The sequence below is a fragment of the Hyla sarda genome, chromosome 4 (genome assembly GCF_029499605.1).
Source record: "Hyla sarda isolate aHylSar1 chromosome 4, aHylSar1.hap1, whole genome shotgun sequence".
Taxonomy (NCBI): domain Eukaryota; kingdom Metazoa; phylum Chordata; class Amphibia; order Anura; family Hylidae; genus Hyla; species Hyla sarda.
The window spans coordinates 123,079,523-123,103,256 of record NC_079192.1 but is presented as its reverse complement, the minus strand read 5'-3'; the positions used below and the strand labels follow the sequence as shown (position 1 = coordinate 123,103,256).

At 42.4% G+C, this 23,734-nt stretch overlaps 1 protein-coding gene across 22 annotated transcripts in view; it reads right to left on the bottom strand.

Annotated features, from left to right (window-relative positions):
* Nucleotides 1–23,734, bottom strand: part of ZNF710 (zinc finger protein 710) — a 156,266-nt gene that overhangs the window by 40,070 nt on the left and 92,462 nt on the right. For all 22 annotated transcript variants that reach the window (XR_008892448.1, XM_056571999.1, XM_056571990.1 and 19 more), the window contains one exon: nt 16,806–16,868. The gene's annotated coding sequence lies outside the window, so the exon portion shown is untranslated. The remainder of the gene's footprint in view (nt 1–16,805; nt 16,869–23,734) is intronic.

The window sequence follows — 23,734 nt, the reverse complement described above, 5'->3', positions numbered from 1 at the left end:
CTGTGTTTTCAAGAGCTTGTGCCCCTAATGATGGGGATTTTTCCCTTGAATTGTGCCATTAAATGCTTACAGACTATTTCCCCATTGTAGGCCACATAGTGAATCCACTTTGCAAATTGTCCAACCTGCAAATAAAATCCCAAACTGTAGACTATTTCCCTTTTTCTATAGAATTTTTTTTTCCAGCTGTTCTGGATGTAGCATGATATCTGGGGACATGGCAGGAAACCTATTCCTACACTCAGAGATCATGGTAAAGTCAACCATAAGTAGGCCGTAGCTCCTCTCGCTAAACACCTCATCAACATCGAAGACCTCTGTCTTCTAGTTTAGAACCAATTTCATCATTTCTACATGTGACTGTCCCATGATAAATGACACTTCTGTAAGATGACAGCAATGTAACATGCTGTACAACTATATAGGACATACCCTTGTAAAAGGTTGAATGGTTCTTTAAATGGAGTCTCCTGCCTTACATTTGTTAGGAGGAGGTGGGGGGAGAGGGGGGGGGGGGCTAACTGAAAAGACAATGTAGAAAGGTTAAAATATTTGTCCTCAGAACGCTATAGGCAGTTAATAAATATATAAAATATGGTTCTGGTCTTCATCATTGTCCTTATTTCCTCACATAGAAAGACATTAGTTCTGATTGGTTGGGTTCCTATTTAAAATGTTTACTTAAAGGGGTACTCCACTGGGAAAAAAAAAATTCTAAATTAACTGGTGCAAGAAAGTTAAACAGATTTGTAAATCACTTCTATTAAAAATCCTAATCCTTCCTATAGTTATCAGCTGTTATATGCTCCACAGGAAGTTCTTTTCTTTTTGAATTTCCTTTCTCTCTGACCACAGTGCTCTCTGCTGATACCTCAGTCCATTTTAGGAACTGACCAGAGTAGGAGCAAATCCCCATAGAAAACCTCTCCTGCTCTGGACAGTTCCTGATATGGACAGAGGTGTCAGCAGAGAGCACTGTGGACAGAGAGTAAATTCAAAAAGAAAAGAGCTTCCTGTAGATCCTACAGCAGCTGATAAGTACTGGAAGAATTAAGATTTTTTAATAGAAGTAATTTACAAATCTGTTTAACTTTCTGGCACCAGTTGTTTAAAAAAATGTTTTCCAGCGGAGTATCCCTTTAACCATGATATGCAAGTTCATTTTACTATGAATATTAATCATTAAGCTGCTTTAATATTTACTGTATTATGACACATGGGATAAAACCTCGAGCTTCTCATCATGAGGGTCACAGAAGAGACGCAAGCCACCAATGCAGGACTCAGACTTATTGTCAACTGGTGTATCCATCAGCTGTGAGAATTTATACCTAAACACAACCAACCCAAAGGCCAAAGTCTTTATTAGGACATTGCTAATATAAACCATGTGTGTTCTATAGGTATAACCAGAGGAACACTGTTGTAAGTCAATAACATATTTAAATGGGCACTCTCATTATAACATTTTTTTTGCTATTGCACTCCTTATGGTAAATAAAAAATCTTTCGAATGTACTTTGTTTATAAAAAATCTAATTTTCTATGTTCAATATTTGTGTTTAAAAAAGCTGCTACTAGAAGTCTCCCTACTTGTCCAGAGCACATTTTTCCCGATCTTTTGCACAGACTTTGTAACAAAGAATAGGACCTCCAACATGTCGATGGGATTCAAAGCACAGGACACATAAATAAAGGGATCTGAGGTTTATTCACCTGTGATGCAACGCGTTTCACAGATAGACTGCTTCATCAGGCATTACGAAGCAGTCTATCTGTGAAACTCGTTGCATCATAGGTGAATAAACCTCAGATCCCTTTACTTGTGTGTCCTACGCTTTGAATCCTGTCGATACGTTGGAGGTCCTATTTTTTGGTACATTTTATTTGGACGTGGAGCAGCTGCAGACACCTTACTATCTATGCTTTTTTCCATTGTTGCACTTGGTTGAGTGTAACCTGCTGCGGTAAGCGCTAATTTTGCCCAAGTTAAATCTGTGCAACAACGGTATCACACTACGGAGCGCTGTCTGTCCTTTGTTTCAGTTTGCACAGACTTTGGACTTCTGCTGGCCTGGCAGAAGTCCAAAATCAGGAAATGCTGCCTTAGCCAATCATAGGTTAGCCAATCATAGGATATCTCACACTGAACTGCTCTGGGATGTGTGTAGCGGAGTGAGGGGGAAGTTCTCCCCTGTATGGCTTCAGATGATATCACAGCCTGCTGGGTAACACACCTTCCCAGTCTGTGAATCTGACTGAGCAGAAATACAGAGCAATATCAAGGTATAAAACTAAAAAATAAAGGCTGGGGGTGGTTAATCATGATGGGGGCAGTGAACTGGGAGGATTATAATATTAAACAAGATTCTGCATTGTACCGCTACAGTATTATGCTGTACCTATTTTTTTTAAAAAAAGAGCAGAGTAGCGTAAAACAAAAATAGAGAAATAGAAACATAGCCGCACATCCACAATTTCATTGGCATCAGTTGAAAATAATAATGCAATTATGCTTATTTTTGGCACAATTGTTTTATTATGGTTTGTCAGAATGTTATCACTTACAAGCAGAGGCATATGTGAGACACAAGCCATAGATCCTGAGGCAACTGACACTTTTTACTCTGAGTCCTCAGTTGGGTTGTCAGAGGGTTGTCAGTCCCTGCTTCACCATTCACTGCAATAGGTTACAAACCCCTTTTGCTCAGCAGACTATGAGACACAGGGACAAAACCATTCGCAGGACAATTGATGATACAAATTTATTTTGTGTACCAGAAAACAGAGTTAAAGGGGTACTCAGTAACGCCCCCTCCCATAGACATGAAACCGGACACCAGTGTGCCAGGCTGGAGATAGCTGGGGTCCCAGTGGCCGGACCCCCGCGATCAGACATCTTATCAGCTATCCTTTGGATAGGAGATAAGATGTCTAGAGGCAAGGTAAGTCAATGGTTGAACAAACACTAGTGGCTATCAAATGTTTTTCAGGCATTGACAAATTGAGATGTTCCTGAACAATCTTTAATCTGACTATTGTACAAAGGTTTAATACACTTCTTTCCAAACGACCGTCCGTCAGTCAGCTAAAACAATTGCTCGCCTTCACATTTCACTCGACAAACATTCATTATGGTTGAAATTCTCCAACTTCAGTCTCATGTGTATGGCCACCTTTAGTAAATCTGTCCCCCATTATCTTCTCAGTTAATCCTGCCTGGTACATTGCTGCCTTTCTGAGGAAATGGAAACTAAGCAAACATGTTGTGTTTGGAAGTGCCAAACTTAGCCTTTTTTTTAAATGCCTCAATAGGAACAATGAGACAAATAAAAACATGTAGAACTACTTATACACACACAAGAACAGTGATGATGATATTCGTAAAATTTGGTTATAGCTGGAAATAGGTTTCCTTTCCTTCTCCCGGAAACTGGGTGTGTGATGGTCTGTTAATTTATGGCTTTTTTTATATTGAGCCCTTACAATTCACTTGCTTCCATTCTCCTACTCCTACCCCCACCCACAGGCATATTACAGCCATCTCTTCTTTCCATACCTCCCTCAGTCCTTCTTTCTCATTCTTTCCGTTACCCAGGCAACAGCTATCTTACTTCTGTGGATCCCTTGCGCCTTTTTCTCCCCTGTTATCTTTCTCTTTTTTTCCCCTTTCATCTATCTCCACATCTCTGCCTACATTTAAACCTCTCCGTCTTTGTCTTTCCTTACTTTAATCTCCTTCTGCCTTCTGTTTTTCAGCCAACATGCACGGCTCTAAACACACAAATCAAGAAAACTTTAATACGCTGCTTCTCTGAGGATACACAGACAAAATAAAGATAGTGGACAAAAAAGGCTGACACTATTTTTATATGCAGTAAGTTATATATTCCTGCATAAACCTAATTTTTAAACTTTATATTTAAAATAAACAGAGCTAATTTCTTCCTAAAACAGCACCACACCTCTTCTCAGGATGTGTGTGTTATTACAACTTAGCTCTACTCCCTTTCATGGAACTGAGCTGCAATACCACATACAACCTGAGGACAGGTGTTGTGCTTTTTTTTATCTATTTATTTATAAAATCTTAGATAGACCCTTTAAAGGGAATCTGTCATCAGTATCACCTGCACTAACCTGTTGGTACAGACTTATTATTATTCGCTATATGCTAATGAAGGAGCTTGGTGCATGCTGCGTGTTTCCAAGCCTTTGGTGCACGGTGACGTCTGGCTAGGATTGTCATATTCACGCCTCCTCCCCTGTGCAGAGCCTTCTCTGCTGCAGCATGGAGCTCTAGTCTGGAACATAACGCCTCTCCCTAGCATGTGCAATAGCTGTGGCCACAGGCGCTATGATGCAGAGTGGAGCTTCATTCTGCAGGGTCACCCGTCATGCACTAAGCAGGATCATTAGCATATACAAAATAACAGGTATTACTGTAGGGAAAAGACACAAAGCGAAGAATGGTAAGTACCATTATCATAGGTGTCACCGGCACTACAAGCTTGTAACAACAGGTTAGTGCGAGTGATACTGATAGGGGATAGGATAGGGGATAAGTGTTTGATCGCGGGGGGTGCGACCGCTGGGACCCCCGCGATCTCCCAAACAGGGCCCTGGCATTAGCGCTCAGTGTGAGCGCTAATGCGCTTAGCGTCGACTAGAGAGGTTGACGGTTACGCCCCCTCCCTGCCCCCATACAGTTCTATGGGAGAGGTGGGGAGGCACGAACACTGCCTCCTCGCCTCTTCCATAGAGTTACATGGAGGAGGCGTGTTGGCCGCGATGTCATACTGCGGCCGGCACGCCTCCTGCACGGGAGAGCAGCAGCTCCTTGCAGGAGATCGCTGGGGCCCCAGCAGTCAGACCCACCGCGATCAAACACTTATCCCCTATCCTGTGAATAAGGGGATAAGTGTTAAAGGGCTGCAGAGGTCTTTTAAGCATGGCTTCATGCAAAAGTACTTATTTATGCTTTGGAATAGTGTGTATTTTGGACTTGGTAAATAACATCCTAAATACCCACACATGACACATATATGACTCAAGGAAAGGCAAATAAGTATTATTATAAGCCCTAAAATATGTCTTAATACATAGCTTTATATTATACTATTTACTTGTATCTAAGGTTATTGTAATGCTGCTTCCATTTACTGTTATATAAATGCTCTGAATACGTTTAATTTAATTTATCTCTAAATCTAGAACAGGAAAAACTATTTATTTACTTAATCTGTTCATTAAAAAAATGACATTTTAATATGAGGAGAGAGAGAGAGAGAGGGATGAGAGAGAACAATAGAGGGATGAGAGAGTGAGAGAAAGAGGGACGAGAGAGAAAGAGAGAGGGATGAGAGAGTGAGAGAAAGAGGGACGAGAGAGAAAGAGAGAGGGATGAGAGAGTGAGAGAAAGAGGGACGAGAGAGAAAGAGAGAGGGATGAGAGAGTGAGAGAAAGAGAGACGAGAGAGAAAGAGAGAGGGATGAGAGAGTGAGAGAAAGAGACGAGAGAGAAAGAGAGAGGGATGAGAGAGTGAGAGAAAGAGGGACGAGAGAGAAAGAGAGAGGGATGAGAGAGTGAGAGAAAGAGGGACGAGAGAGAAAGAGAGAGGGATGAGAGAGTGAGAGAAAGAGGGACGAGAGAGAAAGAGAGAGGGATGAGAGAGTGAGAGAAAGAGGGACGAGAGAGAAAGAGAGAGGGATGAGAGAGTGAGAGAAAGAGGGACGAGAGAGAAAGAGAGGGATGAGAGAGTGAGAGAAAGAGGGACGAGAGAGAAAGAGAGAGGGATGAGAGAGTGAGAGAAAGAGGGACGAGAGAGAAAGAGAGAGGGATGAGAGAGTGAGAGAAAGAGGGACGAGAGAGAAAGAGAGCACCACTGCAGACAGAGACTCTGTTGCTAGGTACAAAATACACACATATAATGCAGAGTCAAATCTATGTCATATCTATGTGCAATATATCATGATTTAATACAAAAAATAATCAGATTATCTATTTTTAACAAAAGCTGATCTATCTGAGTGATGATTTGCTCTGTACAATGCTATGAAATATGTTGGGGCTATACTGTATAAACAAGAGCAAAATTATTTTTTTTTAAATCCAAGATTGTAAGCTCTCGCACGCAGGGCAGTCATCTCCACCTTGTTTGAATACTTAGTGTGTGATTTTGTAATGTCTGTATATTTACCCATAGAATCGTATAGTGCTGCCGAATATGTTAATGGTATATAAATAGTTATTATTATGTAGTCAATTCCAGTAAGTTTACAATACATGCAGACAAGTAAGTCAATTGGAAAAGTATAAATATATTTAAAAAACAATACAAAACACAGTGTTATTTACTAACATCATAACATCAGTGGGAGTTCTAGAAACGGTATAAACAGCCAGCAGGCCATAAGGGGAGGGGTGGGTGAGCCCTAGATCAGAGGTGGGACCTGCATCGGACATTTATGGCATATCATGTGGACAGGTCATAAATGTCCAGACAGAAATGTCCCTTTAAGCCACTCTTCACTTCTGTTACTTTTGTAAACATGGCAAAAATGGTGAGCTAAATCATGAAACAAACACAATTCTATGAAGACTTCTGACAAATCAGTTTGAGGAAGCCTTCAAAGGACTGTAACAATAATACTTATAGTTTGTAACTATGACCTTCAATAGACTAGTATGTTCTTTTTAGAAAACCAAATGAGAACCATTTAAAGGCAAACTTGTCTTGGCCTGTTAAATGAACAAGTGAGTATGACGCTGGGGTAATTGTACTAACAATAATCATGTTTATTTTAATTCTATTTTAGGCAACATACCTTATGCATAGGAGTATATGAATCCAGTTTGTCTAGCTTTACTAGTCATTGGGTTAGGAGCAAATTCAGGTCATAGGAATAACAAATATTTATTTAGGAGTTGGAAGACCGCTCCTGTACTTGCTTCTAATTTCCATATTTAGGGTATGTTCAAACTACGGATTATGAATGTCGGTAGGACCTCGCGGCACTGCGCCATCACCATTGACGGCTATGCAGTGTTCGCGGACACCCATTCACACTGATGTTTATGTTCACAGCACGTAATTCCGTTTGTGGAATTCCACGGGAATTACGTAGTGTGAACATACCCTTAAAGGGATTCTCCGGTGGATTATTATTTTTTTTTAAATCAACTGGTGCCAGAAAGTTAAACAGATTTTTAAGTTACTTCTATTTAAAAATCCTAATCCTTTCAGGGTTTATCAGCTGCTGTATACTACAGAGGAAGCTCTTTTCATTTTGAATTTTTTTTTCTGTCTGACCACAGTGCTCAGAGCAGGAGCAAATCCCCACAGCAAACTGCTGCTCTGGTCAGTTCCTGACATGGACAGAGGTGTCAGCAGAGAGCACTGTGGTCAGACAGAAAAGAAATTCAAAAAGAAAAGAACTTCCTGTGGAGCATAGGACAGCTGATAAGTACTGGAAGGATTAATATTTTGAAATAGAAGTGATTTACAAATCTGTTTAACTTTCTTGCACCAGTTAATTTAGAGAAAAAAAAGGTTTTCCAGTGGAGTACCCCTTTAAGTAAACATTTTAAATAGTAACCCAAAAAACCTGTCCAGAGGAAAAGTTGCTGAGTTGCCCATAGCAAGCAATCAGATCACAACCAATCAGATTGCTTCTTTCCATTTTGAAAAGGCCACGCTGATTTGGGAGTTGAGTTTTATAGGAGAATTAAAAATGCATTTTCCTGATAATATTTTTAACAAAATTTGAATATTAAGAAAAAAAGAAAGCCTTGGGAAACTGCACTATACAAAAAAGTACTCCTTCCGCTCTCCCATGTCTTCCTCAGTAGAAGAACCTGTTCATCAGGATTCACCGCGTGCTAACCTTGTTTTTTTTACAGCTAAAAGCAATGCCAACTATCTGGGATCTCTGCATTGACCTTGCCTGGTTGTTTACTGCAGTAGATCCAGGGAAGACTTTATCCTGAATTTAGTCTGCCATGGAACACCATCTGGATCTTGCCTGTATAAAGAAATCAACCTCAATGCTTAGCTACATTAATGCACCAGCAAAGTAATGAGATACACTATACAGAAAAAAGATGTATTAGCCTTTCTATTTTAGGCTATATTTTCATTAGCACTGTGTCTCTATAGTATTCTATATCAAACTACATCTTAACCTGGAAATACATTATGATAACTAATAAAATGTCATACAAGTAATGTAAGTTATGTGTGCTTAGAACTGCAGTAACCTATATCTAAACTTGAAAAAATATGCTGGCAGCATGTAAATAAATGTACATGACTTGAAGGGTTAACACCATACCTGAGGTTCTGGATATAAAACCCTGAGCTGTGTCTTCTTTATTACATTAGCCACCCAGCTAGCTCATCATTAAAGAGCCTCATTTCCTACCGCAGACACAAAAACAACTAATTAAAGTAAATGCAAGTCTGCAAATGTTACTAAGATACAGTGATCCCTCATCTTACAATGGCCTCAACATACAATAGTTTCAACATACAATGATCATTTCTGGACCATCGTAAGTTGAAACCAGACTCCACATACAATGCTACGGACAGTCCAGATCTGTGAAATGTGTCAATGGCTGGAAGAACCGACCAATCAGTATGGGCATTCAATGGTAAAACCCCTGTATTACTGAAGTGCATGCACTGACTGGTCTCTGATAGCGCCCCCTACAGTACAGGGAGGTATTACATGTTCTGTACACTTTACCTGTACCAGGGTTAGCTGCTCCTTTGGACACCAGGTGAGGGCGACTCCATGTTACTTTTTTGCGGGACATTGTGTACTGTCCAGGACCCCGAAGAAGCTCCTGTCCTCTACATAGACCAGTGATTCCCAAGCAGGGTGCCCCCAGCTGTTGAAAAACTACAACTCCCAGCATGCCCGGACAGCCTTTGGCTGTCCGGGCATGCTGGGAGTTGTAGTTTTGCAACAGTTGGAGGCTCGCTGCTTGAAAACACTGACATAGACAGTGATTTACAGCTCCCAGCAGATCTTTCTTACTTTTATATGTAAGGATTTGCTTTATCTAGATTAGTTATCTACTTATTTTTAAACTTAGACTATTCCAGTTTTGGAATGTTCCAGATTTATCATAGTGATGCTGTTTCATCAATATGTCACATTCTCAGTTGGCTTAAAAATGTTCCAGATTCCTGATGCATTTTGGTGCACCATCCTGCACCCTAAAGGGGTATTCCACCCCCAGACATCTTATCCCCTATCCAAAGGATAGGGGATAAGATGTCTGATCGCGGGGGTCCTGCCACTGGGGATCTCAGCTGTGGCACCCCAGACATCTGGTGAACGGAGGAAACTTCGCTACATGCCGGATGACTGGCAATGTGGGGCGGAGGCTCGTGAGTTCACGGCCAAGCCATGCACGTGACCTCACGAGCCACTGGCGTTGCACCCGACGCTCTAGATGAACGCCGGGTGCAGCAGGGAGATTGCAGCGGTCCCCAGCAGCGGGACTCTCGCGATCAGACATCTTATCCCCTATCCTTTGGATAGGGGATAAGATGTCTAGGGGCGGAGTACTCCTTTGAGCTATGCCTCTTTTGCCAGAGACTGTGTAGAAAAGTGTCTAAAGCTCATAATAAATGTGGCTCAAATCAAGTCATTTGTTTTTGGTGCCAATTACACCAGAATTTTGGTACATTTGGTACTGTAAAATAACACCCAGACTAGATAATAGGGGAGATCTTTTAAAACATGTGCAGGGGAAAAGTGGGGCCCGTAGCAACCAATCAGATTGCCTATGTAAAATAAAAGAAGTGCCACTTGTCCTCTGCACAAGTTTCGATAAATCTCCGACAATGCTATTTTGAAGCATTAAAAATAAAACTGCTAATAACTTCAGCACAAAATGTGGTTAAAACGTATGGATTTTTTCCATTTGTTTTTTACTCTGACCTTAAAAGAAGAACTTTCATTAAAGCGCCTCTCAGAGATTAAAAACCTTAACCCACTTGTCTCATCTGTATGTGTCAAGACTAGATAACTCTCTTACCCAAACATGCGACCTGCATGCACTAATATAACTTATCTTTGGAGCAGTGGGACTGCAGTTCACACTTGGATAGGGGATAAGATGTCTTATGGCCGGAGTGCCCCTTTAAATTCTAACTAACTGGTCTATGTAGCAGGAGCAGAGCCAGACTTCACCGGTTTGGGTCCATCCCTCTGGGGAACCTCATGAAAAACACCTTCACTTTCCCTTTGCACTAATTTTCATAATATGATTTAACAACATATAAGTACAGTACTTTGCAGAGTTTTTCCTCTGCTCTATCCATGGGTCCAATAGAGGCATGCTGTGCCCTTTAGATAAGAACAAGTGGGTCCAGAGAACATTGTTTAGTAAGATGCCATAATAATCACAGATGCTAGAGAAACAGATAAATCAACGTATGTTCTCAGTACAGGATAGACTTTGCTCACATCACATTAATGTAACTCACAATTAGAGAAACAGACATGGCCGCACATCCACAACTTGTACTACGATCTAATTGCTTCTCAGCATAACTTCAAAAATTAATAGGTTGTTAGTGCATCTTTTGATCAAAATTTGCAAGACCACTTGCCACGTCAAGGCCACCTGATAAAACAATTAGATCATAGTACAAGTTGTGGCCATGTTCTGTTTCTCTATTTGTGCGTTACATCACATTAATTGTATACATCAGTGGTGACTATTGGGAGAACTTACTGACTTATATCTAATACAGTAGCGTATTTGAGCAATTAGCCTCAATGTAAAATTAAAAAAAGTATATTGCATGGTATTCTTTCCTGTACATTAAAAAAAGGTATTCCAATGCATGCCACTTAAATGGTAGCCCATGGCTTTGCCTGGTGAATGTATCAGGATTTTTTATGACACACATGGTGAAGGTGTGAATGCAGCCATCAAGGATTCCCCGCGAAAGCTAATAATCTAGGAAACAATGTCTGTGCACCCTGTATACAATGCTTTAGAGGTGTCACAGACATAGACATATTTCTAGAACTGCTGACTGAAAACAAGGGCAAACCTAAAATGTTATTTGTGTTTACTTTGTTTTTGCCCAATTGGTACAACGATACAACGTTACTTCTGCTAATAGCTCTCAAAGAGCTCGATATTCAGGTGCTCTTGAGCAACAATCGCTCACATATGACTGCAGGTTAGACTCTCCAAACAACAGTATGATAAAAACTTGACAGCTGGCCCCCTGTGGGCTAACAACATCACACTGCCATCTGCAAGAGCCGCTCCTGTGTGTCCAGCTGCGTCAGATCTGTACAAACAGCGTTCATCAAAACTTTCCTCCATCGGGTTATGGAATTTTTATAGATAGTCATCATATCTGGCTCCAAGTCATAGTTAAGAAAAACTCTTTTAAGGTTTCTTGTAGCAAATACAAGAAAGATGTGAAAGTACAATTTGTTTTGACCTATTTTTGTAAGCCATATTGGTATGAGACTACAACTTTTGGCTTGTTATAATAACAGACTTGTAATGCCTTGGTCCAGTCTGTGTCTTAGGCTCTTTCTGTGTAAACTTTTCCCCATATTAATTTGGAAGCAGAGTTAAACACATTCTAGCCTCCCACCCCCACTTCAGTAGCTCTTCCATGGCCTACATTGGAAAAGCAGAAAGTAGAAGAACAAGGAAAGAAAGGAAGCATTAGCATTGTGGTTTTGATTGGCAGTGCCTGTGAAGGAGAGGTTATTTCATGTGGCTGTTTCTTTTCAGACAATCTTTTCTTTATGTACACTCCATTCATCTGGGTACAGTTCTCTATTCAAAATTCTTTTTCTTTCTCTTTCTTTTTTTTCCCAATCACTCTTTCCCCCTCCTTTCTTTTCATTCTCTCTTTTGTGTATTCTCCCCCCTCTCTTGGCTGATGCATTCTCCTTTCTTATTATGTTCTTCCTGTGTTTAGTTCCTTTTTAGTTTCTTGTGCTTGCTTGCGCTCTCTCTTTTTGTCTCTCTCTCTCTCTTTTGCATTTAGTATTTATTATGTGTTTTATGGGGGAAGGGAAGAGAAGCAATAGTTGCACTGCAGTGAAACATCAACAAATTTCCTATGATAAGAAATTAACTAAAAAGATAAAACTTTACCAGAATGCTACTGACTCGGTGAGCACTTTATAACTATACTGTATATATATATATATATATATATATATATATATATATATATATGCCTAGAGATAAAAGCTTTTAGGGATATTCCAAGAGGGAAAAATATATATAAATTGACGTAAAAAAAATGCAGTGAATAAATGCAGCTGATGTATTTACAAAGAGGACCATTTTTTATATTTAGAAGACCACCTGGACCAAACATACAGTGGTCCTTCAACATACGATGGGAATCCGTTCCAAATGGACCATCGTTTATTGAAACCATTGTATGTTGAGGGATCCGTGCAATGTAAAGTATAGGAGACAGTGGTCTACAACCTGCGGACCTCCAGATGTTGCAAAACTACAACACCCAGCATGCCCGGACAGCCAACGGCTGTCCGGGCATGCTGGGAGTTGTAGTTTTGTAACATCTGGAGGTCCGCAGGTTGAAGACCACTGGTATAGGAAGTTGTACTCACCTGTCCCCGCCGCTCCGGACCGTCACCTGGATGTCGCCCTCCATCGTTGTCGCTGCGTCCCTGGGGTGTCCCCGACGCTCTGGCAAGGCCTCTGCTTCCCCAGCATCCTCGCTCTTCGTCGCCACCATCACATCGCTACGCACACCGCTCCTATTGGATGACGGGATGGCGTGCGCAGCGACTTGACGACGATGGAGAGCGCCGGCCATGCAGGGGATCCCGAAGAGGACGAGCCGGCGCCCCAAGGACAGGTAAGTGATCGTCTGCGGACCACACGGGGCACCGTAAATGGCTATCCGGTGGCAGCTGAAGCAGTCTGCGCTGCCGGATAGCCGTTTATGCGATGGCCCCGACATACAAAAGCATCATATGTTGATGCTGCCTTCAACATGTGATGGCCTCTGAGAGGCCATCGTATGTTGAAATGATCATATGTCGGGGCCATCGTATACTAATTCTTTTTGTCCATGAACATCTGATAAGTGAGTAGATGGGAGCTACATCAATGAGCCCCACTACACTGCCCACAATACTTTACAGACCTGTCTGATTTGCACATGCTTAGTACAGTGATGCTGACTTGCATGTGCAGTTCAAAGTGAGGGCTATAACTATGCAGGTGGTCACATGATTACAGATAACACGTACATTGAAAGCGGATATTGGTATGGCTAAGTCACGTGTCAGAGCATGAGAACTAGTAAGGAGACAAAAGCCAAGTGATACATTTTTGAAAAGGACATTTTTTTTCCGAAACAAGTTGGATTCCTTGTAGACACTTACAGGCTTCCATACTTCCTGGTGACATCACTAGCAACTTAAGTACAGTGGTTTGCTTGATGGGGACACCACCAGCTGGGGTGCCCTGTTTGGCAAGCACCTTATCTCTATAAACAAAATTTTCAAGTTGGACTCTATGCAAAACAAGCAGTGAAAGGCACAGAACTCTGCACTAAGAAATACCGTGGGAAAGTCCTAGAAGAAAAGATTATACTTAATAATGTACAAAACAGCTACAGACTTATAATCTGCAAAAAGGATTTAAAGGGGTATTCCATGAAAAAAACCTTTTGCTTCATATCAACTGGCTCCAGAAAGTTGAACAGATTTGTCAATTACTTCTATTTAAAAAAAAAAATCAGCTGCTGGAGTTGTTCTTTTCTGTCTGACCACAGTGCTCTATGCTGACACCTCTGTCTGTCTCAGGAACTGCCCAGAGTAGGAGCAAATCCTCAAAGAAAACCTCTGCTCTGAACAGTTCCTGAGGCAAGCAGAGGTGTCAGCAGAGAGCACTGTTGTCAGTTTCTAAAGTGACATACCGTATATACTCGAGTATAAGCCGACCAGAATATAAGCCGAGGCCCCTAATTTCACCCCAAAATCCCAGGAAAAGTTATTGACTCGAGTATAAGCCTAGGGTGGGAAATACATCATCCCCCCTGTCATTATCCAGACCCCCGTCATTAACATCCCCGTCATCATCACCCTGTCATCATCCCCCCTTCATCATCACCGCCTGTCATCATCCCACACCCCCCCTTCATCATCCCCTTGTCATCATCCCCTTATCATCCCACACCCCCCCTTCATCATCCCCTTGTCATCATCCCCGTCATCATCCCACACCCCCCTTCATCATCCCCCTTGTCATCATCCCACACCCCCCTTCATCATCCTCTTGTCATCATCCTCTTGTCATCATCCCCTTGTCATCATCCCCACCCCCTTCATCATCCCCTTATCATCTTTTTGTCATCATCCCACACCCCCCCTTCATCATCCCACACCCCCCCTTCATCATCCCCTTGTCATAATCCCACACCCCCCTTCATCATCCCCTTGTCATCATCCCAAACCCCCCCCTTCATCATCCCCTTATCATCACCACGTCATCATCATCACCCCCCCCCCCCTTCATCATCACCGCTTGTCAATGTCTGATACAGTGGTCTTCAACCTGTGGACCTCCAGATGTTTCAAAACTACAACTCCCAGCAAGCCCGGGCAGCCATCGGCCCGGGCAGCCACTGCTGGGAGTTGTAGTTTTGAAACCTCTGGAGGTCCGCAGGTTGAAGACCACTGCGGCCTTCGACATCATCCAGCCCCCCCTCTCCCCCCCTTTAGTTTTGTACTCACCTCCGCTCGGCCGGACGTTAGGGTGCGCTGGTCCGGTGCTGCAGGACTGTCCGGTGGGGAGGTCGTCCAATGGGATAGTCGTTCCGGGCTGCCATCTTCACCGGGGGGCCTCTTCTCCGCGCTTCGAGCCTGGAATAGAGGCGTTGCCTTGACGATGACGCAGAGGGACGTTGGTAATGAACGTCCCTCTGCGTCGTCGTCAAGGCAACGTGACTATTTCGGGGCCGGGCCCGAAGTGGCCCCCCCCGGTGAAGATGGCAGCCCAGGACCACTATCCCACCGGACGACCTCCCCACCGGACAGTCCTGCAGCACCGGACCAGCGCACCCTAATGTCCCGCCGAGCGGAGGTGAGTACAAAACTAAAGGGGGTGAGAGGGGGGGCTGGATGATGTCGAAGGCCGCAGTGGTCTTCAACCTGCGGACCTCCAGAGGTTTGTAGGCTTGTAGTTTTGAAACCTCTGGAGGTCCGCAGGTTGAAGACCACTGAGGGCGGAGAGTTCACTTGAGTATAAGCCGACGGCGGGTGTTTTCAGCACGAAAAATCATGCTGAAAAACCCGGCTTATACTCGAGTATATACGGTATGTGATAAGGAACGGTCTTCTGATGGAGTTGTCTTCCTAATGGGGTTTTCCAGACAACACTGATTGATGGCCAATCATAAGGATAGCTCATCAACAGACAATCAGCTGTTCTACAGAGCTACCATGGCTGGATCCGTGAACAAGGTTTGAAGTATTTTGCTCCATTCACTGCATAGTGGTTGTGGATGGTTACTGCAGCTCAGCTTCGGCCCACTTCACCAGAAGCTTGGCACAGCCACTTCAGAGTGAACAGAGTCAACTGCTTCTTGCTCAATTCACTGCATAAATCTAGCCGGGGCGGCTCCGCAGAACAGATTGTCAGCAACCCACCAATCAGCTTTCCATCAATGTTGCCTGGAATATTCTTATAACTGAAATGTAGAATTTATTTTGTACACCCTGGGGGAGTGTCAGATGCCTTTTTAAAAATACAGAAGTTGTTTTCCAGGATTGTAACAACTTTAAACACTTGAGAGTTGTTCTGTTTGGATCTCTGTTAGGTTATATGTAAAATTATTTTTCTAATAGTATGTCTGCCTTCAGTATGAGCCAAAACCGAATGGTCAAGACTGCAATTCATTGTGAATACAGGAAATGTTAACACAAACTTATATATATATATATATATATATATATATATTGTTACAGAGCTGGATGTGGATCCACTGACCTGTGTGGCTGATGACACAGGCCGTATCGGGGAGTGGAATCTAAGGTGCTGCTGGTCTTCACCAGAGCCCGTCGCAAGGCAGGATGGGCTTGCTGTGGCAGGCGACACCCAGGTCGCTACCCCCAATACTACTCGACCACACAGGTAACTGGGCGAGGTGAAGTAGAGTAGGATGAGGCAAAGACGAAGTCAGACTAAGCAGAAGGTCAAGGCAGGCGGCAAAGGTTCGTAGTCTAAATAATGTAGCGGAAGGGTCAAAACACGGGCTAGGCAAACAGACAAGAGGGTACGCTTAATCTCAGGCAAAGGGCACTGAAGATCCGGCAGGGATGAGGGGGAAAAGCAGGCTTAAATAACATAGCAGAAGGACCAGGAACCAATTAGCGGTGCACTGGTCCTTTAAATCTTAGGAAGCCGGTGCTTGCACGACCTAGGAAGTGGGGGCGTATGCGCAGGGAAGCAGAGAGCCGAGCAGAGGAAAGTAAAGGACGGGCCGCGGCTCACGGTCAGAGTGCTGGACCGGACCACTCACCGTAACATATATATTTATTTTTTTCCTTCAGCTGAATGAGCTTTGTACTAAGGCCTTTATTCTTAGTAATAGAGAGGTGCTTCATTCTTTACCACATGGTAAAAAAAAAAAAAAGTTGGCTGTCCAAACTACTTAGCATTTTCCTTCCCACAACTAGTGTAACTCTTTTATGGCCACCACAATAACTTCAGCTTGGTTTCCCTAGAGGTTTTCTCGACATATGGAAGATAATCATACTTACTGCTAGACATGAGAGTGTTGACTTCAGGCACCAACTGTTGTAGAGTCTTCACAACTGATCTGTCTAAATGGGAAAATGACATATTGTATTAAAACGTTTGTAAATCTTAATGTTTTTTTAAACACATTTTCTAATTGGCAATAATAAAACATAGGAAGAACCTAGCTAGGAGGAACAAAAGGAAATTATATTTAATACGTAATGAAAAAATAAAATAAAATAAAGAATCACAGTAGAATAGCTATAGATAATTAAGAAATATTTTCCCTGCAATAGGGGGGGGGGGAAACACTCAGGAAAGACAATTCCTTAATATTGTAATACATTTCTGAATAGTACAGTATTGCTCTTCTACATGAGCAAAATAGAACCAACGGCAAAATTATTAGTAATGCTGGCCAACTATTACATTTTTCTAAAGACATTTAAAGGGAATGTGTAGAATAGTAGAGTCAACAACAGATGACAGGTTAACAACAGTAAGATGGCTGCCCCCATAATTATGTTCATGAAAAAAAAAAATGATGAAAGGTAATGCATTCCTTTTAAAAGGGGTACTCCGCTGCTCTGCCTTTCGGAGCTCGTGATGTAATAGCCCCGCCCCTTAATGCAAGTCTATGGGAGGGGGCGTGACGACTTGCATTGAGGGGGCGGGGAGTGACGTCATGAGGGAGCAGGGCTATGACATCAAAAGCTCCCGGCTCCAGCGTTCGGAACAGTTTGTTCCAAACACTGAGCAGCGGAGTACCCCTTTAAGTCAGCTAACATACACTGGTTAAACTAGTTTTCCCTATTTTAGCCATCCCTACATATGGAAAATAGAAGCTGGGTGCCATTGCAGTGCCTGTGGGGATTGTTATCACAACCTGCCTTATAAGTCAGCAACTTGTGCAGCTACATGGAACACTACATTTCAATCAACATTTAGGGGGCACTACTTGGCCAACCCAAATATTCAGTTCTCCTCCAACTCCCCTAAAAACCTAGAACCACCGACCTGTTAAAAGAGGTTATCCAGCATTAGAAAAACAGATGATTTCTGGGGGGGAAAAAGAACTAAATTTCTCTGCAGGTTGGATGCGGTTTTGAATCTCAGTCCCATTAAAGTGAATAGAGAAAAGTTGTAAAACACACACAAAACCTGTGGGAAGGTATGGTGCTATTTTTCAAAGAAATTAGCTCTGTTTTTCTATTCCTGTATAACGCCTTTAAGTTCATCGATTCGCCATCTCCATACAATAGTATGTGGGAGGGAGGGAGGGAGGTGGTAGATATGCAAGTGAACAGTTCAGTTTGTGATGGAAGCAGGAAAAATGGGCAAGTGTAGGGATCTGACCAACATTAAAGCGGTACTCTGCCCCTAGACATCTTATCCCTTATCCATAGGATAGGGGGTAAGAACTTTTGTTAAATATTTTATAAAGGGAAAGTAGTACCTTCCTTACCCTTCCAGCTTGTAATTTCCCTTTCCCTGCTTGGAAGGTTTTCGGTAAATGTTCAGAAACCTTCTCAGTAATTTGGAATAAAACATTAAATATAAGACTGAGCAGAATGCAATTGCAGACTGTAGGGTAAGGCCAGGGCTATGCCAGTGGCATATCTTTCACTAGGCCAACAAGGCCCAGGCCTAGGGTGCCACTTTATTAGGTGTTGCGTCCAATTCAGCAACCCTCCCCCCCCCCCTGCCCTGTTCACTTTAGCCCCCCCATGACAATAAGAGCAGTGGCTGCTGGTAGTGTTGGAGAGTAGCAGACAAGCTGCAGCGCATATGGCACAAGTCAAGTGCACAGTGCTTAAATGTTCTATGACTGGGATAACACTACAATAGTGCTGTTCATATGTGGTATACATACATGGCAAACCCTTTCACTTTAATGGACCAAATGTAGTCTGCTTGCAGACTATATTCAGTCCATTTCCCAAACTTATTATAAATTTTTTTTTTTTTTTTTTGTGCTCTAACACAAATAAATTAAAAATATATGCTTAGAAAAAACCCACATCTAAAAACCATGACCAAATCAAAGGACAAAATCCAAGAGTTAGGGCCTAGTCAGACTTTGGAATATCTGAGCAGACAGATTGTTGTGAAAACTCTGGTGTAGCAACTTCACATTGGAGGAGATTTATCAAAGGCTGTCCAGAGCAAAATTTACTGTGTTGCCCATAGCAACCAATCAGATCGCTTCTTTCATTTATGAAATGGTCTGTGTAAAATGAAAGCAGCGATCTGATTGGTTACTATGGGAAACTCAGCAACTTTTCCTCTGGACAGGTTTTGATAAATCTCCCCCATTGTCTTTAATGTGATTCTGCTGCACCGTGCGCACTGCAGAAAAATTCCAACCGGACATTCCATAGCAAAACAAATTAGAACTGCTCAGAAATGATCAGTCTCCATAGACAGCAATGCATTTCTGAGCAAATTAAAGAAAGAGTATGTTGATTCTTTTAGTAGAGTTGGGAATTTGAACTTCTGTGACAGATTTTTTTGCTGAATAAAATCGGCCATGTGCACGGCGCAGCAGAAACTTATTGGAAACAATGGGAGACTGCTGCACTGGAATTTCTGAGCGTAATGAGCCCTAAGTGTTTAGTTTTATTCTAAAAGTCAATAGCTAAATACTGCTACACAGTTAAAAATGCATAAATAAAATGTAATCTAATTACAAAATGTAAAATTTTTATTCTAAGTCAGCCCACAAAAGCAGTAACCGGTATAACCCACTAAAAAATCTTAGTCTATTATCCAGCGTATGTTTCTCATAAATGTGCTCATGTGAGAGGATAAGGGAACAGGAAAGATAAATTTAGAACACCTAAAACCAATCCATCATTCTGCACACTGATTTCCTTCTTGAAGGAAATCATCAAGAAACAAGCAACATTTTTTTCTCCAAGATAATCTACACATTTTCTACTATTTAAAACAGAGACAGTTATTTGTGCACGATTCAGAACTTCATTTCTAGAGAAGTCAGGTTGGATATCACCCAAGAAAATGCTACAAGATAGTTATGCTATAATACACCGCTGTTATTTAATATGCTTTACATACAGTATATGCTTCACTTTACTGTGTGGTAATATATCATAATACAATTACTATATACAACATCAAAAAAACCTCTGTTATTTATGTTTCTAAACCAAAAAAAATCCTTCTACTGTAAAATTTCATGTAAAACATTAAATTATATTTATACCCAAGTCAGGGGTTGATCTTCACTCCCCCATAATCCTAATGGAAGACTAAAAATGGTGAGATTTTAGATTGAGGGGGAGGGTCTGAACTGCTTCCTCTGGATCATGATAGCCCATTGGCCTTTTTTGAGTGGTGCCATAATTTCCCCTGCCCTCTGTATATATAAATACTTACTCATAGCCAGTGGCGTAGCTATAGAGGTCGCAATCGCGACCGGGCCCCCCTGCCACTTCACTATACTAAGCTACAGCAACAGGTCCTGGGCCCGCCGCTGCCAGCAAGTTGCCCGGGCCCGCCGATGCAAGTCGCTCTGCCTCCGGCTCTCATTCATTGTGCCAAACAGGCATCCCCAGACCGTTTCCATGATAGCATGAAATACCTTTCACTGCTGTGCAGAGGCTCCTCCCCCAGCTTACGAGCGGTGCGCGGCCGTACAGATACAGTGGGCGCGTAATGACGTTTCCAAAATCACAGTAAGGGTGCGTCACTACGCTCTACGTCATTACGCGGCTGCCGTTTCTGTATGGCCGCGCACCGCTCGTCATTTGGGGGAGGAGCCTCTGCCCAGCTTCCAAGGTATCTCAACTCCAATGCGAATGGACCGGGGACACCGAGCCGGAGTATTGAATGAAAGCCAGAGGCGGTACAACTTTAGCTTTTGCCTCCGACTCCTACAGCAGCAGCATCGCCCTCGATGAAATGTGGTGCACTGCTGGATGCAGCTACATGGTAAGTGAGGGGGACTGTCTACTGGGGGGGGGGTCTAATCTGAGGGGGGGGGGTTATACGAAATTTGGGGTCCAGAGGAGGGGGGGGGGAATGATATGAGATTTGGGGTCCAGGGGAGGGGGGGGATGATATGAGATTTGAGGTCCAGAGGAGGGGGGGGGGGGGAATGATATGAGATTTGGGGTCCAGGGGAGGGGGGGGGGGATGATATGAGATTTGGGGTCCAGAGGAGGGGGGGGGGGGAATGATATGAGATTTGGGGTCCAGGGGAGGGGGGGGGGAATGATATGAGATTTGAGGTCCAATGGAGGGGGGGGGGGAATGATATGAGATTTGGGGTCCAGGGGAGGGGGGGGGATGATATGAGATTTGGGGTCCAGAGGAGGGGGGGGAGGAAATGATATGAGATTTGGGGTCCAGGGGAGGGGGAGGGATGATATGAGATTTGGGGTCCAGAAGAGGGGGGGAATGATATGAGATTTGGGGTCCAGAGGAGGGGGTGGGGGGAGGAATGATATGAGATTTGGGGTCCAGAGGTGGGGGGATTTGGGGTCTGGAGGCAGCGTGTGTATGAGTGATGTGTGTGTGTATGTATATGTATGAATGATAAATGTTGTGTAATCAAGATGTATGTATGAGGTGTGTAAGCTAGAAGGATATCTGTATGATGTGTGGACATGTATTTTGATATGTATGATATGTGTTTATGTATGTGTATGTATGATGTGTATGTATTATGTGTATGTATTATGCATGTGTGGGGGGTCCAGATGCGGTGTTTGTATGAATGATGTATGTGTACTGTATGTATGATATGTGTAAGCAAGATGTATATGTATGATGTGTGATGTGTGTAAGCTAGAAGGATGTATGTATGATGTGTGGAGATGAATAATGCAGAGGGATTTGGAGGCGGCGGGTGTATGTATGATGTGTGTGTATATATTATGCATGTATGGCAGTATTATTTTCAAGGGGTACAGTGGATGGTAATTTTATATTCAGGGGATAAAGTGGTTGGCAGTATTATATTCAAGGGGTACAGTGGATGGTAATTTTATATTCAGGGGATACAGTGTGTCGCAGTATTATATTCAGGGGGGACAGTAGGTGGCAATATTATATTCAGGGGGTACAGAAGGAGGCAGTATTATATTCAGGGGGAACAGAAGGAGGCAGTATTATATTCAGGGGTACAGTGGATGGTAATTTTATATTCAGGGGATACAGAGGGTGGCAGGATTATATTCAGGGGGTACAGTATTTAGCAGCATAATAATGATTATTGTCTTCATACAGAGAATGAGGATCTACTGACAAAGTGAGGAGCCAATGATGTCTGGATGTCAGACTCTGCAGTGAAGATGGAGCTGGAAGATGTCCTGACATCTGGACAAGATGAAGAAGGAAAGAAAAGACAACAGAGAAGACGTCACTCAGGTCACAGATATCATTGTGTATTATCCTGACTGTCCCATCAGAGCTGGAGTCACTTGTCAGTTACGCAATGATGATGGGTGATGCGGTACCCTAATCTATGGCTCTCCAGCTGTTGAAAAACTACAACTAATATAATGCCTGAGGTTTTCCAGACATGATGGGAGTTATAGCTTTACAACAGCTGATTGGTGATTGGTGGGGGTCCCAGCAGTTGGACCCCCATCAGAAAAATGGGCTTCTTTTTCTTCAATGCCTGTTTTGTCTGTCTGGCCCTGCTTGTTAGTCACTTCTATAGTTGTGTATTCTCCTGACTGTGTCCCATGCAGTATCTTTGTGCAGCCGAGTAAGGGGTCGTCCGGGATTGGGGAAGAGGGTCGTCAGGTGGTAGGGGGGCCCATGGCAATTTTTCGCACCGGGGCCCCATGGTTTCTAGCTACGCCCCTGCTCATAGCATGTAATAGTATGCATCAGAGGGGGAATTTCTATGAATGACAAGGAAAATGACAGTCCCAGCTGAGCAGGCCGCAGACATTCTATTAAAATGTAACCTTAAAAATACTTTATTATACCATTTTGTTATCTTATAAAGTTTCTACTTATATAATAACCATTTTCAATATTCTGTTTTAAAAAAGACAAAATCACTGAGTGAGTTTCAATAAGCTCCCCGAATTACCAAAATTAAGAAAAACACTCTAGATAGTGGGTCACAAGAACATAGTATACTGAAAGAAAAATTACCAATAAAGCAAAAAAAAAAAAAAAAACTAACCATTATTATACTAATTAAAATGTATATTAATGTACGGAGCTCCCCAACACACAGACAAACAAATATATTAAAGCAATACAGATAGACTACTAAGAGATGGAGTATCAAACAAATGATAATGAGGGGAAGGAAAATGTGCCCACCCAAACTACTAGACCCCGCTTTTTGAGGGTACCTATCTAAACCATGGTAACGTTTCCTCCTTGACACTATGTGAGGGAGAAAATAAAAATCAGGGGCAGGCACAATATATATGTGTGATCAGCCAAGAAGGGACTAGGGACAGTGACCTAAAACTAATCTACTCGAATTAGGACCTAAATTCACCAAAATGCACGAATCATAATAACAAAAATTGCTTAATGCTCCTATTAAAAAATTATGAGACAAAGTTAGAAAAAAACGATAAATGCTCCCTTTCCGATACGTTTTCTATGCAGAATATGTATGTGGGTTCATCAGGGATAGGAGTCTTAAAGGCACACAAAATTGATAAAAGTGCGGATAGGCTTATGCAAAAAAGTACAGGTCAATAGAACTAGTAACCAAAACAGAAGGTATAAAATATTCACAGATACCTAGACCTTCTAAAAAATATATGTACTTAAAGTGTACTCCGGTGGAATTTTTTTTTTTTTTTTTTTTTTTTTATCAACTGGTGCCAGAAAGTTGAACAGATTTGTTAATTACTTCTATAAAAAAATCTTATCTTAATCCTTCCAGTACTTATTAGCTGCTGAATACTACAGAGGGAATTATTTTCTTTTTGGAACACAGAGCTCT